This window comes from Equus caballus, chromosome 14, assembly GCF_041296265.1.
Source record: "Equus caballus isolate H_3958 breed thoroughbred chromosome 14, TB-T2T, whole genome shotgun sequence".
Classification (NCBI taxonomy): domain Eukaryota; kingdom Metazoa; phylum Chordata; class Mammalia; order Perissodactyla; family Equidae; genus Equus; species Equus caballus.
Genome location: NC_091697.1, coordinates 24,523,951 through 24,541,745, shown reverse-complemented (window position 1 = coordinate 24,541,745; position 17,795 = coordinate 24,523,951). Strand labels below are relative to the sequence as shown.

General features: G+C 51.4%; 1 long non-coding RNA gene across 1 annotated transcript; it reads right to left on the bottom strand.

The window, feature by feature from the left end:
• Positions 1–11,554: 11,554 nt before the first annotated feature.
• LOC138917552 (uncharacterized) lies at positions 11,555–14,645 on the bottom strand. The gene is made up of 2 exons (XR_011425735.1): positions 14,163–14,645; positions 11,555–12,328 (listed from the first exon to the last, which is right to left on the bottom strand). It is a non-coding gene; the product is annotated as an uncharacterized lncRNA (long non-coding RNA).
• Positions 14,646–17,795: the final 3,150 nt, after the last annotated feature.

Sequence of the window (17,795 nt, the reverse complement as noted above, 5' to 3'; positions counted from 1 at the left end):
TTCCCCAGATGCTTTCTCTGACACTTACCCCTCTTCTCATGGAGCCCAGGACTCTGTCTGGCCTTCCCCTCCCGCCCCTGCCCCTTGACCGCTGCTGCCTCTGCCCCAGCAGGGGCCTGAGCACAAGCACCCGGAGGGTTGGGTCAGGCACGCACAGTTGGTGGCATCTTGCAAAGGGTACGGTCGCCACCCCATGTTAAGCCCAACAGTGGTCTGGCGGGCGGCTAGCCAGAGGCTGTGTCTCAAGGAGGTCAAGCCTGATCCAGGGTCCAAGCGCACGTTAGCGTGGAGGTTTAAAGATCAAGGATCTCCTCCTGCCTTGGGTGGGGGCAGCACACTGTGGAGGGGGAGATGCCTGGCTCGACTTCTCCAGACCCTGCTCTGGCTAGGGCACGTGGTGTCGGGCCAACGACTGCCAGGAGGGGGAACGCAGCACTCACCAGACCCAAGTATGAGGGCAGGTGCCCTGTCGCAGGGGTGGCCACCAGGTGCCCGTGAGCTTCTGTGCTCTCCCTGCTGTATCCCCGACTCCAGAGTGCTCCCGTAGCTGACTGTGGGCAAGCGGAGAGGGCAGGGGCCCGAGTCTCCCAATCCTCTCTTCTTCCTTTCAGCCTTCTTGCGTGTGTCTTGTTAATCTTTTTCGGGCAGCTCCAGGCACCCTTCTGAGATGAACCACGTAATACAAATTTGGTAATTTCACTGATTTTGTTTATGAATTAAATGCCCTGATATTTGCATTTAAAAAATTGCACAATATACAGATGAACAATAAATTCATGCTAATAATTTATTTTTATTTTATTTTATTTATCTTTTTTAAGATTTTATTTTTCCTTTTCCTCCCAAAGTCCCCCCGGTACACAGTGTGTATTTTTAGTTGTGGGTCCTTCTAGTTGTGCCATGTGGGACGCCGCCTCAGCATGGCCTGATGAGAGGTGCCATGTTCACGCCCAGGATTCGAACTGCCGAAACCCTGGGCCGCCAAAGTGGAGCTTGCGAACTTAACCACTCGGCCACAGGGCCAGCCCCAATGCTAGTAATTTAAAATTTGTATTTTTCTTTACTTAGAATGACACCAAATAGCAAGTGAAAAGCACCGTAAGACGTCAAGAGAGAGACAGTTGTAGAAAGAAGAAACTTCTTCTGTACCTTTCTTTAAGAGCACTTCTTTCTCGCTCTTTAAACAAGGAGCTCTGCAGTTTCACATTGTGATGGCCCTGCCCCATCTCATGTTTGTTGAATGAGAGACTAAATAAATAAATATTTTTGTGAAAAAGTGGAACACACTCATTTCTATTTCTTGACAGCACTGTGTATAATCTGGATTGCCGGCATGTTGTGAAATACGCGAATATCTGGATAATACATTTACTCTGGAATCGTATATGCTTCTTGTCGATTTATCTGCCATATGTCTCTAAGTCATCGCAGATTTTTCATCATCTACACTCTGGTCTCGCTCCAGACCTGGTTCTGGTCCTGCGGGAATAGCTTATGTCAGGCTAATCCTTCCACAGACAGCAATGACAAACTCCGGACAAAATTTTAAAATAACTATTTAAAGACACCAGAGAGCAAACAAAAGCAGACAGAAACTAGAGAGACTTTGACCTATGAAAAACGTAAGCCTACAGTGACAGACTCACACACGTGCCCACATGCACACACACGTACATCACAGAGGGACGTGAGCTGTATGGGAAGAAGACCCTTGTCCATCTTGTTGATGGCACATAGTAGATGACCAATTCATTTTTGTTGTCAAATGAGTGTTTTGTTTGGTGTACATCTTTTTTGTTTTGTCAGGTTTATTGAGGCATAATTTACCTAAAGTAAAATTCACACTTTTTAAATGTACCACTTGATGAGTTTTGACAAATGTATACAGTTGTGTAACCTCTCCTACAATCAAGATGTAGAGAATTTCCAGCAAAAGTTCCTTCTTGTTCCCCTGCAGTCAACCCCTCCCCAGCCCCCACCCCTGGCCGAGGCTGACCTGGCTTCTGTCTTCAGCTTTGTCTTTTCCAGAACGTTGTATAAATGGGATCGCACTGAATGTGGCCTTTTGTGTCTGGCTTCTTTCACTTGCATAATGCTTTTGAGATGCACCGGGTTGTTGCGTGTCTTAGTAAATCATTCCTAGTACGGATGAGTAGTATTTCACTGGTCGGTGCATTTAAGCATGTGGACACTTGGGCTGTTTTCAGTTTTTGGTTATTACGAATAAAGTTGCTCTAAGTATTTGCATGTGGGTCTTTGTGTGCACGTTAGTTTATCTTAGGTGAATACCTAGGGAGGGGAGAGTTGGGTCATCTGGCTAAGTGCATATTTAACTCTGTAAGAAATACCACACTGCTTTCCAAGCAGCCATATCAGCAATGTAATGAGGATTCCAATTGCTCCACATTCTCACCAGCTCTCGGTATTGTCCGCATTTAAAGAACGTTTTAGCGATTCTGATAGCTATGTAGTGTTATCTCGTAGTTTTAACATGCATTGACCTAATGACTAGTGATGTTGAGCATTCTTCATGTCCTTGTGGGGGACTAGAATTGGCCACCCCAAGATATGTCTCTTTGGCATGAGGATTATTTGGGGCTGGTTACTTTTAAAAACTGCAGACAAGAAAGCAACTCTGAAAAGTAGAATTTACTCACCCTTTGTTAAGACACGTTTACATTTGTAAAGGAAATCTCCATCTGTAAAGGTGCCTCCCTCTCTGTACCAGGAAGAAGGGGGATGACCTTATCTCTAGAAACTCTTAATCAATGCAGAAGGCAAGGACTTAAGTCTGCATAATAACCTGACTCTTGTTTACTGGACTTGTGTGGTAATCTCCCATGACCGACTCCCCTCCCCCAATATCCTCCTTTATCTTTAGCTGAAGATGATATTTAAGGTGGGGGCTTCAGCCATTTTGGCGAGTTGCTCAGCTTGCCTGACCCTCTCCCATGTATACATGTTACTAAGCTTTGTTTAACTTTCTCCTGTTATTCTGTCTCATGTGAATTTAATTCGTTCTCGGGCCTGAAGAACCCAGAGCAGGTAGAGGAAATGTCTTCCTCCCCTACATCCTTATGTGCTATCTGCTTCTCTTCTCTGCCATCCAGTTAAATCTATAGATCAAGCATGTATTCAAATCTTTTGCCCATTTAAAAAATTGGATTGTTGGGCCAGCCCTGGTGATCTAGTGGGTAAATTCAGCGTGCTCCACTTTGGGGGCCCAGGTTCGGTTCTGGGGCACAGATCTACACCGCTCTGTTAGTGGCCATGCTGTGCTAACTAAAAAAAATACTAAAAAAATAGAGGAAGATTAGCAAGGATGCTAGCTCAGGGCAAATCTTCCTCAGCAAAACAAACAAAAAACAAAAAAAGTAATAAAAATTAGATTGTTTATTTCCTTATCAAGTTGTGGGAGTACTTTATATATTTGGGATATAAGTCTTTTATCAAATATATGTCTTGCAAATATTTTCTCCATTCTATGACTTGTATTTTCATTCTCTTAATAATCTCTTTTGAAGAGCAGAATTTTAAAATTTGGTAAAGTCCAATTTATCTATTTTTTCCTTTACAGTTTGTGCTTTTTGCATCCTAAGAAATCATTGCCTAAACCAAGTGACAAAAATTGTTGTCCTGTATTTTCTTCTAGAAGTTTTATAGTTTTAAATCGTGTCCATTTAAATCTACGATCAATTTCAAGTGTTTTTTTGTATATGGTGTGAGATAGGAGTTGAGTTCATTTTTTTCTATGTCCAGTTGTTCCAACATCATTTGTTGAAAAGACTATTCTTTTTTAAAAATTTTATTGAAGTCATAATAGTTTATAACATTGCGAAATTTCAGTTGTAGATTATTATTTGTGCCACCACATATATGTGCCCCTTTATACCTTATGCCCACCCGCCCAACCCCCTCCCCCTCTGGTAACCACTGATCTGTTCTCTTTGTCTGTCTGCTTGTTTATCTCCCACATATGAGTGAAATATTTGGCATTTGTCTTTCTCTGTCTGGCTTATTTCACTTAACCTGATACCCTCAAGGTCCATCCATGCTGTTGCAACTGGGATGATTTTGTTTTTTTTTTATGGCTGAGTAGTATTCCATTGTGTACGTATATACCGTATCTTCTTTATCCAATCATCAGTTGATGGGAACTTAGGTTGCTTCCACGTCTTGACTATTGTGAATAATGCTGCAATGAATACAGGGATCATAAGTCTCTTTGAATTATTGATTTCAAGTTCTTTGGATAAATACCCAGTAGTGGGATAGCTGGGTCATATGGTAGTTCTGTTTTTAATTTTTTGAGAAATCTCCAGACTGTTTTCCATAGTGGCTGCACCAGTTTGCATTCCCACCAGCAGTGTACGAGGGTTCCCTTTTCTCCACATCCTCTCCAACATTTGTTATTTTTCTTCTTGGTAATTATAGCCATATTAACTGGCTGTGTAAGTTTCAAAATTGTAGTTTTGATTTGCATTTCCCTAATGATCAGTGATGTTGAACATCTTTTCATGTGCCTGTTGGCCATCTCTGTATCTTCTCTGGAAAAATGTCTGTTCATGTCCTCTGCCCATTTTTCGATCGGGTTGTTTTTTTGTTGTTGTTGATTTGTATGAGTTCTTTATATATTTTGGAGATTAACTCCTTGTCGGATATATGATTTGCAAATATTTTCTCCCGGTTGGTGGGTTGTCTGGACTCCTGGACTAGCTCTTCTTTCCATTTGTCTATGGGTCTATCCTTTCACCAGGACCATATTGTCTTGATTACTGTAGTTTTATAATAAGTCTTGAAATCAGGTAATATGAGTCCTCCAACTTTGTTCTTATATTTCAAAATTGTTTTGGCTATTCCAGTTACTTTGCCTTTCTGTATAAATCTTAGAATCAGCCTCTCAATTAAAAAAAAAAGCCTATTTGCATTTTAATTGATATTGCATTGACTCTATAGGTCAATTCAAGGAGATCTGACATCTTACCTATATTGAGTCTTGCAATCCATGGACACGGTCTATCTCTTTCTTTACTGGATCCTCTTTAATGCCTCTCCCAGCTTTATAGTTTGATAGTTTTCAGTATATAGATCTTGCACATATTTTGTCAGATCCATCCCTAAGTATTTTATGTTTTTTGATGCTGCTGTAAATCACACTTTTTAAACAATTCCAAATTCCAATAGTTTGTTGCCAGAGAGTAGAAGTTAAATTGACTTTTGTGTATTGACTTTGTACCCTGCGACCTTGCTAAACTCACCTGTTAGATCAAGTTGCTGTTTCATTGATTCTGTGGGATTTTCCCCATGGAGACTGCATCTCTGCCAGCAGGGACAGCTGAGTCCCTACGACGTTCCTGTGGACTCAGCCTCCCGAGCACGGGAGGCGCAGCTGTTGCGCGCAGGGCTCTGCCATCAGACCAGCCTGGGCTGGATGCAGCTTCCTCCGCTTCCCAGCTGTGTGACTGTGGGCAGGTTATTTGATCTCTCAGAGCCTCCATTCTGTCATTTGTAAAATAGGAGAAAACAGCTCCTTTCTAAGATTATCATTAGAGAATCGTTAGTTCCCAGAAGTAAGATGTAGGATGAGAGGTAGTCACAATTTTAAGGCTTTGGGTACATATTGCCAAAATGTTTCCAGAACTGGCATGCTGCCGTTTCCCACCGCCAGCGACACTGCCCATTTACAATTAAGCACAATCTTCAATTATTTTAAGAGACTCAGACAAAGCCAACAGCAACTCGGCCTCCCTTACAATAGTTATTCTTACCCTCTTTGTTCAAAATTGTCATCCGACTGAACTTTCGTATTTCCTGTCCATTGTTTCAGGCTGATGGATTGCCTTCATTGTTAGTTTATATATATTATTCTTTTGATTTTTGAAGTGTCTTTCCTTTCAAACTAGAAACTCAGTAACCACAACAGCAACAAGAATTGACCTTCGTGAAACATTGCCAATGTGCCAGCCGGTGTTCTTATGGGGGTTAGCTGACCCCCCGTGACAGCTCCGGGAGACCTCCAGTCCCCTCTATTTTGAAGTGAGAAGTTAAGTAACTTGCCCGTGGGCACAGCTGGCAGTAGCAGAGCTGGGACTTTTGCCCAGGGCAGAGGGGCTCCGGAGCTCGAACTCAGCACCCCTGCCTCTCACTCAGGAAACCTGGGGTCTGGGCAAGCTCACCAGGATTCTAGACCAATTCCTGCCCTGACGAGCTGGGTACCCTTGGGCCAGTCTCTTAGCCCCTCTGATCCAGTCGGTTACCTGCCCAAAAAACTTTTGTGTCGGGCTCTCTGGTAGGTTCTGAGCCTCACTTTCCTCATCTATAAAATGGGCCAAATGGTTTTATCAGTGGCCTTTGCCCGTGGTGAGGACTGGATAAGATGCTGAGAACACAGCGGCTTGATGAAGAGCTTGATGAAACTTGTATTCCTGGCAGCTCCTGCTGTGAACGAAGGCCCTCGAGGCCCAGCCGGGCTCCCTGACTTCCATCTTGCTCTTGGAAAGCCTAAAACGTCAGCCCTGTCCCTTCCATCTCCCAGGGAGGGGAGAGAGGAAGGGGCGCGAGTTTCCCTCCTTGTCCCTGAGCTGAGAGGGAAGGAGGGCTGATGTCAGTCAGGAGGCTGGAGGGCCAGGAAACCGAGTTCCTACCCCTGCCCCACCTCCCGAACTCCGCGTGGCCTTGTCCAAGACTGCCTTCTCTGAACTTCAGCTTCCTCTGCTGCAAACTGGGGGGATTTTCCTGGCCCCCGCACCAAGGCTGAGTGCGCGAAACGAGAGAAGGTGTGGGGCCGCTCATTGCACACCATCAGACTCGACGTGATTGTATCAATGGGTCTGCTTTGTGTCTCAGGGGTGTGTGTGGTGAAAGAGCAGGGGCTCCGGGTCGGTTTGGTGTCAGGCTCTGTTCCTTACCAGCTGGGACGTTGGGTTCTTTTTCTGGAGAGCAGGGGTAATATTGGGGTGGCCTGGTTGTGTGGCTCTCTGCCTTCTGTGCACATAGCAGGATGGCCTGTGCCCACCTCTCTGTGGTTGGGTGGGGCCGTGTGACTAGTGGTGGCCAGTGAGCCATGGGCAGAAGTGTCATGTGTCACCTTCAGGCTGGAGCATTCAATTGCTTGAATCCAATCTTCCCTTTCTGTGTTTGGCCAACCCCCACACAGACGGGTCCTCCCTCAGTCTGGGTCTCTGAGTGAAGACGGCAGAGAACAGAGCCCCCTCACTTATGTATTTCTTGCAGCAAAAATAAATGCTTTTTGATTTCAGCCATTAAAATCATGGGGGCTATTTGTTACCGCAGCATACCCTTGCCTCTCCTGACTGATGCAAATCTCTCCTTCCCTTGTGAGGGTCCGTGTAGCATTCTTGGTGCTGGACCTGGCAGGCGGTGTGCACTCATTGAAGGATAACTGTAATTACTGCTGTAGTATGAATATAACGAGAAACAGTTGGCTTCAAACCCCACCCTTGCCCTTATCCCTCTGCATGACCTTCAACAAGTAACTTAACTCTGCAAAATGGGGGTAATAAGGCCTCCTAGTGGGGACTCCTGTGAAGATTCCAGGAGGTGAGAGGAAGTGTTGCCTTGTGGTTTTGGAGTTCCAGAGTCAGGTGCTTCAGCTGGGATGTTACTGGTCCCTTTTATTAGTTGTTGTGTGACCTTGGGGAGTCACTTCACCTCTTTGCACCTCGATTTCCTCTTCTATGAACTAGGGATGATGGAAAGGGCTATTGGGAGGATTAGACTGGGTAATATATGCAAATGCTTAGAAGATCCCTGACATACAGGAAGCATTCCTTAAATTTGAGCCCTTATTATTATTATTACCTGTTCAGCAACACAGAACATGGGTTGGGAGACCTGGCGTGGATTCCAGCCCTGCCTCTCATTGGCTGTGTGACCTTGGGGCTGCCGTCTTACTTCTCTGGTCTCCTTTTGCTCGTTCATTAAACAAGGGTACTACTGCCTCCCTTAGACGTCTCATGAGGATCAAGTGAGACAAGGAGTGGCAAGTGCCCATTGCAGGGCCTGGCCCTGGGCAAGTACTCAGTCAAGGCCAGCTAGGATGAGAAAGACGTGACTGGACACCCAACACACAGTCAGTGAAATACGAGATGGTTGTTCTCATTACTGCTCCATCAGTATTTGTCTCTCCTCCTGCGCCGTCTCTCCCCTTGCTTCCACAGTTGCACCGTATCCAGAGTCGGGCCGCTCTCCCCAGGGCCTGGACGAGGCCAGGACTAAGTGAGGGTCTCCTCTTCCTGCTGTGCAGAGGGGTAAAGGGGGGTGCATCTGGGCAAAGGGACCTCCTCCCAATCCAGGTGAAGTCGATAACCACGCTGGGGCAGGACTTGGTTCTCCACGCCCCCTGATGGCCCCACCCCAGCTGGAGGGGCCGCAGCCCCGCTGGCTCCCGGCAGCCTGCTGCTCACCTGTGCATTGTGGCGGGTGGGGAGCACAGCAGCTGGGCTCCGCGGGCCAGGTGGCCGAGGGGCGCCTCTCCCCTGGGCATCGGCAGCCACTCGGCTTACCCTCTTGGATTTCCCCACTTGCTGGGCTCCACGCCGGGAGGGCATCTGTAGGCTGGTGAAGCGCTCAGAGCCTTCACTGCACCCTGCTGCTCCCAGGCCCGGGGGTACTGCCTGGGCTGTGGCCCCACCAGGGCCACCATGGAGAGGGTGGTTCCCCAGAGAATCTGTCCCCAGAGGCCACGTGGAGGTTTCGAGATCCTGTCCCTGAGGAGTGAGCTGAAGGCCAGGAGCTGCCAGTGGTTGCAAGGTAGGGAAGGACCCCCGGGCCGGCGAGCCCTCCCAGCACACACACCTGGGGAGGTCTGGGGGGACTCTGGGGGCCACAAGAGGGACATTTGTTTCTCTCAACCATCCAGCACATGTGAGGACGGAGCCCTGGCTCGGGCTTGGCCTGCTGCTGAAATCCCAGCCCGGCTCAGAGCAGAACCTCACACCTGGGGCCCCAGGGGCCGAGCAGGAAAACAAGGGACGCTATGGGGGAGGCGGCCGGCAGGTGCTGGGACATTCAGAGCCTCCTCTTGAAAACATGTGCACCAAACTGGCTTTGTATCCACGAGCAGCACAGCTGAGCACCGCGCTGGTCCGCGTGGGCTGCCATCACCAAAGACCAGGGGCTGGGCCGCTTACGCAACGGGAGCCGGCTGTCTCAGTCCTGGAGTCTGCAAGTCCGGAGCAGGGTCTCGCGGGGTCCATCTCCGGTGAGGCCCCTCTTCCTGAGTTGCAGACGAGCACCTTCTCACTGTGCCCGCACGTGGCCTCTTCTCTGTGCACACGTGGAGAGAGAATGGGAACTCTCGGGGTCTCCTCTTACAATCCTTTGGATCAGGGCTTCGCCTTTATGACCTCATTTAACCTTAATTACTTCTGTAAAGTCCCCGTCTCCAAATGCGGCCACAGTGGGGGTTAGGGCTGCAACATGCGAATTTGGGGGGACACAAACATTCACCTGCCGTGTGCCAGCACCGTGACTCACAAAGTCCTTGCTACCACGGAGCTTACGTTCCTGGGGCGGGGGTGTGCATGCAGGTGGAGACTGTCATCAGGGATAAACAAGCACAGGGGTCCATGGGCTGGCTGTGGTGGGTCACTGGTTGCGGAGCCTGAGTAGAGAGGTTAACCATACAAGCTTTGGAGCCAGGAGCACCTGGACTCGTATCCTGAGACTGCCACTTACGAGTTGTGTGTCCTCAGGCAAGTCATTTAACCTTAGGTCCCTTTCCGGTGAAATTGGAATAATAATACCTACCTGAGAAGCCTGTTAAAATGGCAGAGAATGCTGATTAATGAGTGCTGAGCACAGGGTCTGGAGTGTGGGACATGAGCATTTTGAGATGGCTGTTACTATTACTGCTTGTGAATGAGGAGGTCACCTCTAATGAGGCGGAGGCTTGAACTGGAGATGATCTCACCTGTGAGGTCAGATGCCGAAAGGTCTTAGCCATGGAGAGGAGGACATCAAGGAGGACAGGCACGTTTGCGTCTGATACATGATGCTCTCCTCTGGTGCACATCCTTCGTTCCTTCATGCATTTATTCACTCGCCGTATTTTCAGTGAATTTACCCACTACCCTCCCAAAGCCACCAAAATCAGCCAGGACTATTCTCCTTGCCACCTCCACCTGTCACACTGATTGGCTCAGATTGTTTGGGGTCAGGACTGGGGGCAGGCAGGGGCTGAGAGCTGGCTGCCCACCAGATGCAGGCCGAGGAGCCCACTCAGTGCCCTTAGCACTGTCCTCAACATACCAGAGGGCTCAGACCGCCTCCCGCCTGACGGGGAAACTGGACCCACGCATGTGGCAGGGCCAGCGTGCGGGGGCCCTGGGCGGGAAGGGATTTGGCATGTCCTCAGACCCACACTCTTTAAATACTCGTTCAGGTCACTGAGCTGAGCATGTTCCCTGCACAGTGACAGGCCGGGCCCTGCTGGTGGCTGCGGCAGCCGCTCCTGGACTGTGGCTGGCAGGTGGGCTTCAGTCACCAAGGCCCCATTGTTCACCTGCTGTCCTCCACCAAGGAAGGCACATCTGTGGGTACTGGGACCCCCGTCTTGGGGGGTGGGGCTGAGTGGGGTCTAACCTCCACCCCGAAAAGCTTGTCAAAGGATCCCTGCCAACCCCTCTAGTCCCCGCCTGACAGAAGGTCTGTACCCCAGTACCCCCAGACTTGCCTCAGAGCCCCTTGGAGATCAGCACCCCGGACCCCTGCCCACCCTCCCCCTCCCCTCAGGGCCCCTGAACCAGCGATGGGAGTGTTCTCAGCACAGCCTGTGGTTGCGCTCGATGGGCTCTCAGGTCCTTCCTCTCGGCCTTTCTGGAGTTCTAAACACCCACCTTCTGCCCATTCCTGGGCTCCTCAGGGAGATTCGGGGGGAGCCAGGCGTGGGCCCCGGCCCTGGGGAAAACACAGTGTGGAGTACGGAGCAGTAGCACACAGTGGGACTTGCCTGTGCCTCAGTTCTTCCACCCTTACACGGGGGTGACTGTCCTCGCACCTGCCTCGCAGGGCTGTGCTGAGGCCTGAGTGAGCCAACACGGGCACAGGGTGGGCACGTAGAACATGCAGTGGCCGTCCGCTCTGCACGTGGTCTGGTGAGCAAGTGGGGGAGTGAGCATCACGGGCAGTGAGCGAGGCCCCGTCGCCCAGGGCCAGCAGTGGGTGGGGGGCTGGAGTGACATCCTGACTCCTACTGTTTGCTGTGTTTTCATGTTTGAACTGAGACATCCCCAACCAAAGTACTGAGTGCATTTGGGGATTGGCACAGTGTACACTGGCCAGAGGTCAGTGGTTTTAGAGAGAGCCAGAGGATCTGGGCCAGATGGCTCCATCCATCTCAGAAGTATTTATTGAGCACCTACTGCATGCCAGGCACCAGCCAGCGGCAGGGATACATGAACAGAATTCCTCCTGTCAAATAACTTACGTCCTAGTAGAGAAGCAGATTGTAAACCAATAAACCAAAAATTGATCTCAGGAGGTGATGAGGATCAAGAACAAAAATAAAGCAGAGTAATGGGACAGAGAGGGATGGGGTGTGTGGCAGGAGCTTTATTTTATACAGGGAGGTACAGGAAGGCCTCTCTTGGTGACTGGAACAGAGACCTCAGTGATGTGAGGGAGTGAACCGTGAGGGTATTGGAGAGAAGAGCCTTCTGGGCAGAGGGAACAGCCAGTGCAAAGGCCCTGAGGCAAGACTGTGGTTGGTATTAATGGGACCTAGCAAGGAGGCCCAATGTGGCTCGAGCAGAGTGAAAGTGAGGGGAAAGGTGGGAGGATCTGAGTCAGAGAAGAGTAGGATCCAGATCACAGAGGATCTCATGGGTCATGGGAAGGGTGTGGCTTTTACACTGAGAGGCGGAGCTTCTGGGAATAGAGGGGTGAGCTGAGGAGAGACGTGATCCCACTTATGTTTAAAAAGGATCCCGTGGTAAGCTGAAAAATGGACCCCTGAGATGTCCACATCCTGATCCCCAGACCTGTGAATGTGTTGCCTTCCACGGCAGAGGGGACTTTGCAGATGTGACTAAGATGGGAAGAGGGTCCTGAATTACAGGCGGGCCCACTGACGTGATCACGAGGATCTTTACAAGTGGGAGGCCCAAGGAGATTCTCCTACAGGAGAGGAGACGAGGTGTGACAACGCAAGCAAGAGGTTGAGTCGTGCCAGCCGAGGAGAACAGGCACCTCCAGAAGCTGGAAAAGTCAGGGAGCAGATTCTCTCTGAAGCCTCCAGAAGGAGCCAGCCCGCTGACTTCTCGACTTCAGCTCGTTGAAATTAATTTTGAACTTCTGACCTCCAGAACTGTAAGAGAAAAGATTTGTGTTGTTTTAAGCCATCAAGTTTGTGGGGACGTGTTACAGCAGCAATGGGCAACCAGTACAGATCCCTCCACTCCTCTGCAAAGAGTAAGCTGAAGGGGGCCTTGGGAGGAAGTGGAAAGACCCTCACAAGGCAATAATCCCCCAGAAGGACAACGGGGGCTTGGGCAGGGTGGGGGGCAGGAAGAGGTGGTGAAAGATAGCCAGATTCTGGATACGCTTCAAAGAAAGAGCTGAGCTGAATTAGATACGAGGTGGGAGAGAAAAACCAGGATGGTCTTAAGACTTTTGGCCTGAGTACCTGGGAGGGCAGGTGCCTGGGAGGGATGTGGGAGGAGCAGTTGGGAAGGGGTGGGGCTGAAACCAAGAGGTCAGCCTTGTATGTATCAAATGTGAGTTGCTCATTAAACAACCAAATGGGAACGTCCAGCAGACCATTGGACATGTGGGTGGGTTTCAGGGGAGAGGTCCAGGCTAGATTATAAGTGGCGGGGTCTCCAGCACAGGTCCTTCCTGTCCTCCTGGGACACGGGCGTCTTTTTCACCCAGGGAGAGCTCTGATGGTCCTCCTAAAGAGCTGTGTCCATCAAGTGACTGCCCTGCTCCAGGGCCGTGCTCCGGCCTCTGCACACTTTCTATCTAGTGTCCCCTGCCTTTGAGGCACCACTATGTGATCCTCATTCTGCAGACAGGGACAGAGACTCAACAAAGAGAAGGGAGCTGTCCAAGGTCATCTGGGAGGAAAAGGCAGAGCTGGGATTGGAACCCAAGTCCGCAGGGACAGCAGGGAACCTTCGAGGGTTAAGCTGGAGACTGGCCGGTGAAATTCCTCCCCCTGCAGCCTAGGAAGGTGGGTGCCGTTATTGCCAAACCACTCTGGCAGTGTTACACCTCTTCTGAATTGGGCCAGGAACCAGCGGGCGGGGGTTAGAGGTCACTTGGCTGGAAGACCTTGAACTTGCTCAAATCCTGATGTTTCTGAACCTTTTGCCTTAGGCATCCCAAAGGCTGATCACTCTGGGGAAACAGGCAGCACACCCACCATGCTCCTTGAAAGCCTGGTTCTCTCTCTCTCTGCCTCCCTCTCAGCACTTCATGCACAGTCCCTTACCCACTTTAGTGAGGGGCCCCGGAGTTTGGTGCTGATTGCAAATTTGGGAAGGGGATCTAGGGCCCCAGCCTCTTTCTTCTTTGTCCTCTGGTAGCTTCACCCTGTGGGCCTTGCCAGCTGCGAGGCTGGTGCACCAGCTGGCTCTCTGAAGCCCTCACGTCTGAGCGAGGAAAGCCAACAAAGCGTGTTCATGGCTGCAGAGTGGGCATGGGGGCGTTGCAGGGCGCGCAGAGAACTTCCCAATCAGGATCCCGTGTCTCGAGCAGATGTGTGAGCTGTGGTTGTCTGCCGGGAATACCTGTCTTCTCCCCTGAGGGCGGAGTTGTGGCCCAGCCTCTGGAGGCAAGAAAGAGCCTTTTGCTTCCCCTCCCCTGAAGGAAGGCCTCTTATTGTCTCTCTGTTCAGTGAATAGGCTCTGCCTGACTTGGGCCATCAACAAAGGCATCTACTTGGGTTTCGTAAATATACTCAAATTCACGACTCCTCCACGTGCACCAGGAGCAAACACAGCCAACCCCTTCAGAACCAACACCCAGCAGGACACATGCAGGATCAAACTGGAAACTGCTAGAATGGAGTGTGCAGAGTGAGCCCCTGGCATGCAGTGAGGGGGAGGCGGGCAGGGCCCTGCTGTGGAGTCAGACAGACCCGGGTTCCAAACCTGGACCAGCTGCTGACTGGCGGTGATTTGGGGCAAGGCACTCACCTTTTCTGAGCCTTGTTTTCTTCAGGTGCACTGAGAACACGAACCCTAACTGCGAGGATTGTGTGGTGTAATGTGCACAGAGCGGCTGCGTTGTCCCCTCATTTCTTCCTCCCCCTATAAGGTAGGCATTAGCCGTCCCCACTCTGCAGCCGAGAACACCAGGCTCAGAAGTGGAGGCAACGGCCCCAAGTCAGGCAGCCAGCAGATCAGCTCTGCCGGCTTCCAGAGTCCCTGCTCGCTCCCAGTCTCTGCCTGGGACGCCGGCCAGGTTAGCTCTTCAGCCTTCACAACCTGGGCTGGGCTTGGAGTTGGGCAGTGAAGTGGCCTCGCCCGGGCCTTGTTGGCTGGGCTGGGGGCTGCAGGCAGGCTGCGCTGAGGGCGTGTGGGCATTTTCTGTGGACCCCAGGCCCCTCCCAAAGTGCGGGTTTGGGTCTCGTGGTGGCTCGGCCAGTTGTTCCAAGGCCGCCTGGCTGCTCTCAGCCTGCAGGTCATGCTTTGGATCGCTCGGCTCCTCCTAACACTCAGGGCCCCGCTCGGGGCTCCTCGCCTGCCTCGGGGGTGGCCAATCCTGGTGGAAGTGGATTTCCATGTATGGACTTGACACGGCTCCTCGCAGATCCTGGGCTGACTTTGCACACGGACGGCTTTGTTCTCCTCTCTCCTCCGGCTCCCTGGAAGATGGCCCATTTGATTTTTATAGGTGCTGTCATCGTAATGAACCTTCCCTGGGTTCTGCACAAGCCCTGACTCGGGCTTCGTGCGGGAAGGGAGAGGAAAGCAATTTCTCGTTTTTGCCACTTGCTTGCTGAGTGATGAGCTCACCTGATGGGATTTTGATACCTTGAACCCCAGTTTCCTCATCTGTGAAATGAGCCTGATAATGTTTGAAGAAGGCAATGGGATGACTTTTGACTCAATCCTGGAGAAGGTGGAAGGCGATGACACTCGCGGGCCTAGCGCAGTGTGGGGCGCGTCTGTGAGGGAGCTCCAGCCCCTTGCGGGCAGGGCCCGGTGTGCCTTGCTCTCCACCGTTTCCCCAGCGCCTAGAACGTGTGCTGACGGGCTCAGTAGACATGGTGAGTGAGTTCCAGCGGCCACCTGTCTCTCGGGCTCCACTTGGAGCTTCACAACCCCGGGGGGCAGTTCTCAGAGAAAAGACAGATGGGACAATTCACACGCACGGAGACGCCTGCAAGGAGGGAAGCATTCAATTAAATCAGGAGCTGAATTTAAGAAGCATCATTGTCGCGAATGCTGGGCATTCCTGCCAGGGCATGGGTGCCCAGAGCGGGAGGGCACAGGCGGAGGTGTGGCGCGTCCCATGTGCCGGGCACCACGCGAAGCTTTTATGACCTTAACTTAGTGAATTGTCTCAAACATTCCTCAAGATTGGGGTATCACCCCCATTTTGCAGATGAGGAAATCGAGGATCAGGAGGGGACCTGATTTGTCGAAGGTCACACAGCAAGGATGTGGAGGGAAGCCGATAAGGGCCCTGGAGAGAGTGTCTTTCTGTTTCTGTCCGCCTGGCTCTGCTCCCTTAGTCTGGCAACTGGGCTTCATTTCCCTTTGGGGGAACGCCCCTCGCCTGCTCAGGTGACCCAGGCTTGTCCTCTCAGAGAGCCCACCCCTGGTGGCTGGTTCAGGAGTGGGTACTGGAGGCAAACAGGGCCGGAGGGGTCCTGAGGAAGAGGGGCTCTGTCTGCTGCGGCAGGTGCTTGGCAGCCATCTTGTCCCTATGGGGAGGGCCTCCTGAGACTGGAGTGACACAGGGAGCAGAGCCCCCTACACAGAAGGGCCAGTTCTGGACAACATGTGGGGGCCCCAAGGCTGGCTCTACCAGGGGGCCCTGTGGTCTTGGGAGCCAGTAAGGGTCTGCTCTGGCTGAAGCCAGCTTGAGTCAGGTTTCTGTCGCTTGCAACCAACACCATCTTGGTTTGGACCATCGCATTTGGGAGACCAGATGGATGAGCCCTGTGAAAGGACAATCCAGGAGGAGGGTGTGCCTGGAGCAGCTGAATTGGAGAGAGGGCTTCCTGGGGGAGAGAGAATTTGAATTTGTGCCTCAAAGCGTCAGGGACTTCAGCCAGTCACAATGGTGTTGGTTTGGTCTTTTTTCTCTCTCTTTCCCTTTTTCTCTCTCCCTCTCCCTCCCCATTGCTCTCTCTCTCTTTCTCATTGGGGCAGAGGCTGATGGTCATGAACAGTTAGGCAAACGTCTTTTCCTGGCCTGTCTGTTTAGCTCCTGAGGTAACACCCTAATTCTTGACTCAGAGCTCCGGGAGGAAAAGGCGCTTCTTCCCTCTTGGGCTGAGCCTTCTGTCCCGAGGCAGACACCTGAGGGAATTTGAATGAGGGGACCAGGAGAGGAGAGTGACGTTGAGTCAGCAAGAGCTTGGGAATCAGATGGATCTGGGGTCCAGTTCCAGGACCACCGCTTCACACAGATGGGAGAATCTGGGCAACCTCTCAGGTCAACTTCCCTGAGCCTCTGTTTCCACGTCTGTGAAATGGGCACGTGATAGTATCCATGGGCTTGTCGGGGGATAGAGCAAGATTGGTCCCTTATTTAAGAAACTGGAGCTGTGGCAAAGAACAGTGCACGGTCTCCAGCCTTGAGGGGAGGGGAGGACAATGCCTGGCACATGGTAGGCCTCCTTCTTTCCTTCCTTCCAGAACTGCAGAGGAATTAACTCGGGTTGCAGGAATTTGAGCTAAGCCAAAGGGACAAACAGCCCAGAAGTGCCTCCCTGAGCCAGGGCCCCGCCTAAGCTCTTACCTGAGCGGAAGGGTATGAACGGTTGAGTGTGGGCTCTGTCATTGGGGTTGAGCCCATGCTGCCTTGCTCTCTAGCCCTGCAGCCTTGGGTGACTGACTCAACCTCTCTGAGCCTCAGTTCCCACATCCATAAAGTGAGGCTTATCCTCACCTCTTGGTTATTGTAAGATCAAAATGAAATTGAGTCTCACTTGATAAACATGGGATAAAAGCCAACTACTTACTATTTTTAATATTTAATCCTGACCACCATCCTTTGGGGTAGACATTATCATGCCCTTTTTATTGATGAAGAAACTGAGGCTCAGAGAGCATTCATGGCCCACAGGAACGGTCTCATTCTCCGGATCCTCCCCTGAAGGATGTGTGCAGGGCTCGCTGCCCATTCCAGGACCCCTGCTAGGATTGGGGGTGGTGGGCCGCAGCCGAGGGCATCTCCAGTGAGCCAGGAACCCTGACCTCTGCTTGTCCGGGGCTGCCGGCTCTCTGAGAGGAGGCTGGACTGAGTGTGCCTCCTCGTGGCTGGGCCCCAGGATCCCCAGCTGGGAGATCTGAGATGTCTGAGGAGACCCCTGCCCCCAACCATTCCTTCCCGGCGCCCTCAGCCAAGGGCAGGGAGAGTGAGTAACAGCTCAGAACACATCGGCCTGTTCTAGGGCTCACACCCGCGGGGGAGAGCTCTCTTCCCAGAGCCCAGGAAATGCCAGGACAGCATTCTTGGCCAGCAGCTTCCCCCTCTGCTCCTGCAGCCCTCCCTGCATCTTCAGCCACGCTTCCCCATCACTCGGAGTGGAGAGCAGCAGTTCACAGCATGTGATCCTGCGCTGGCAGCACCAATATCACCAGGATGCTCGT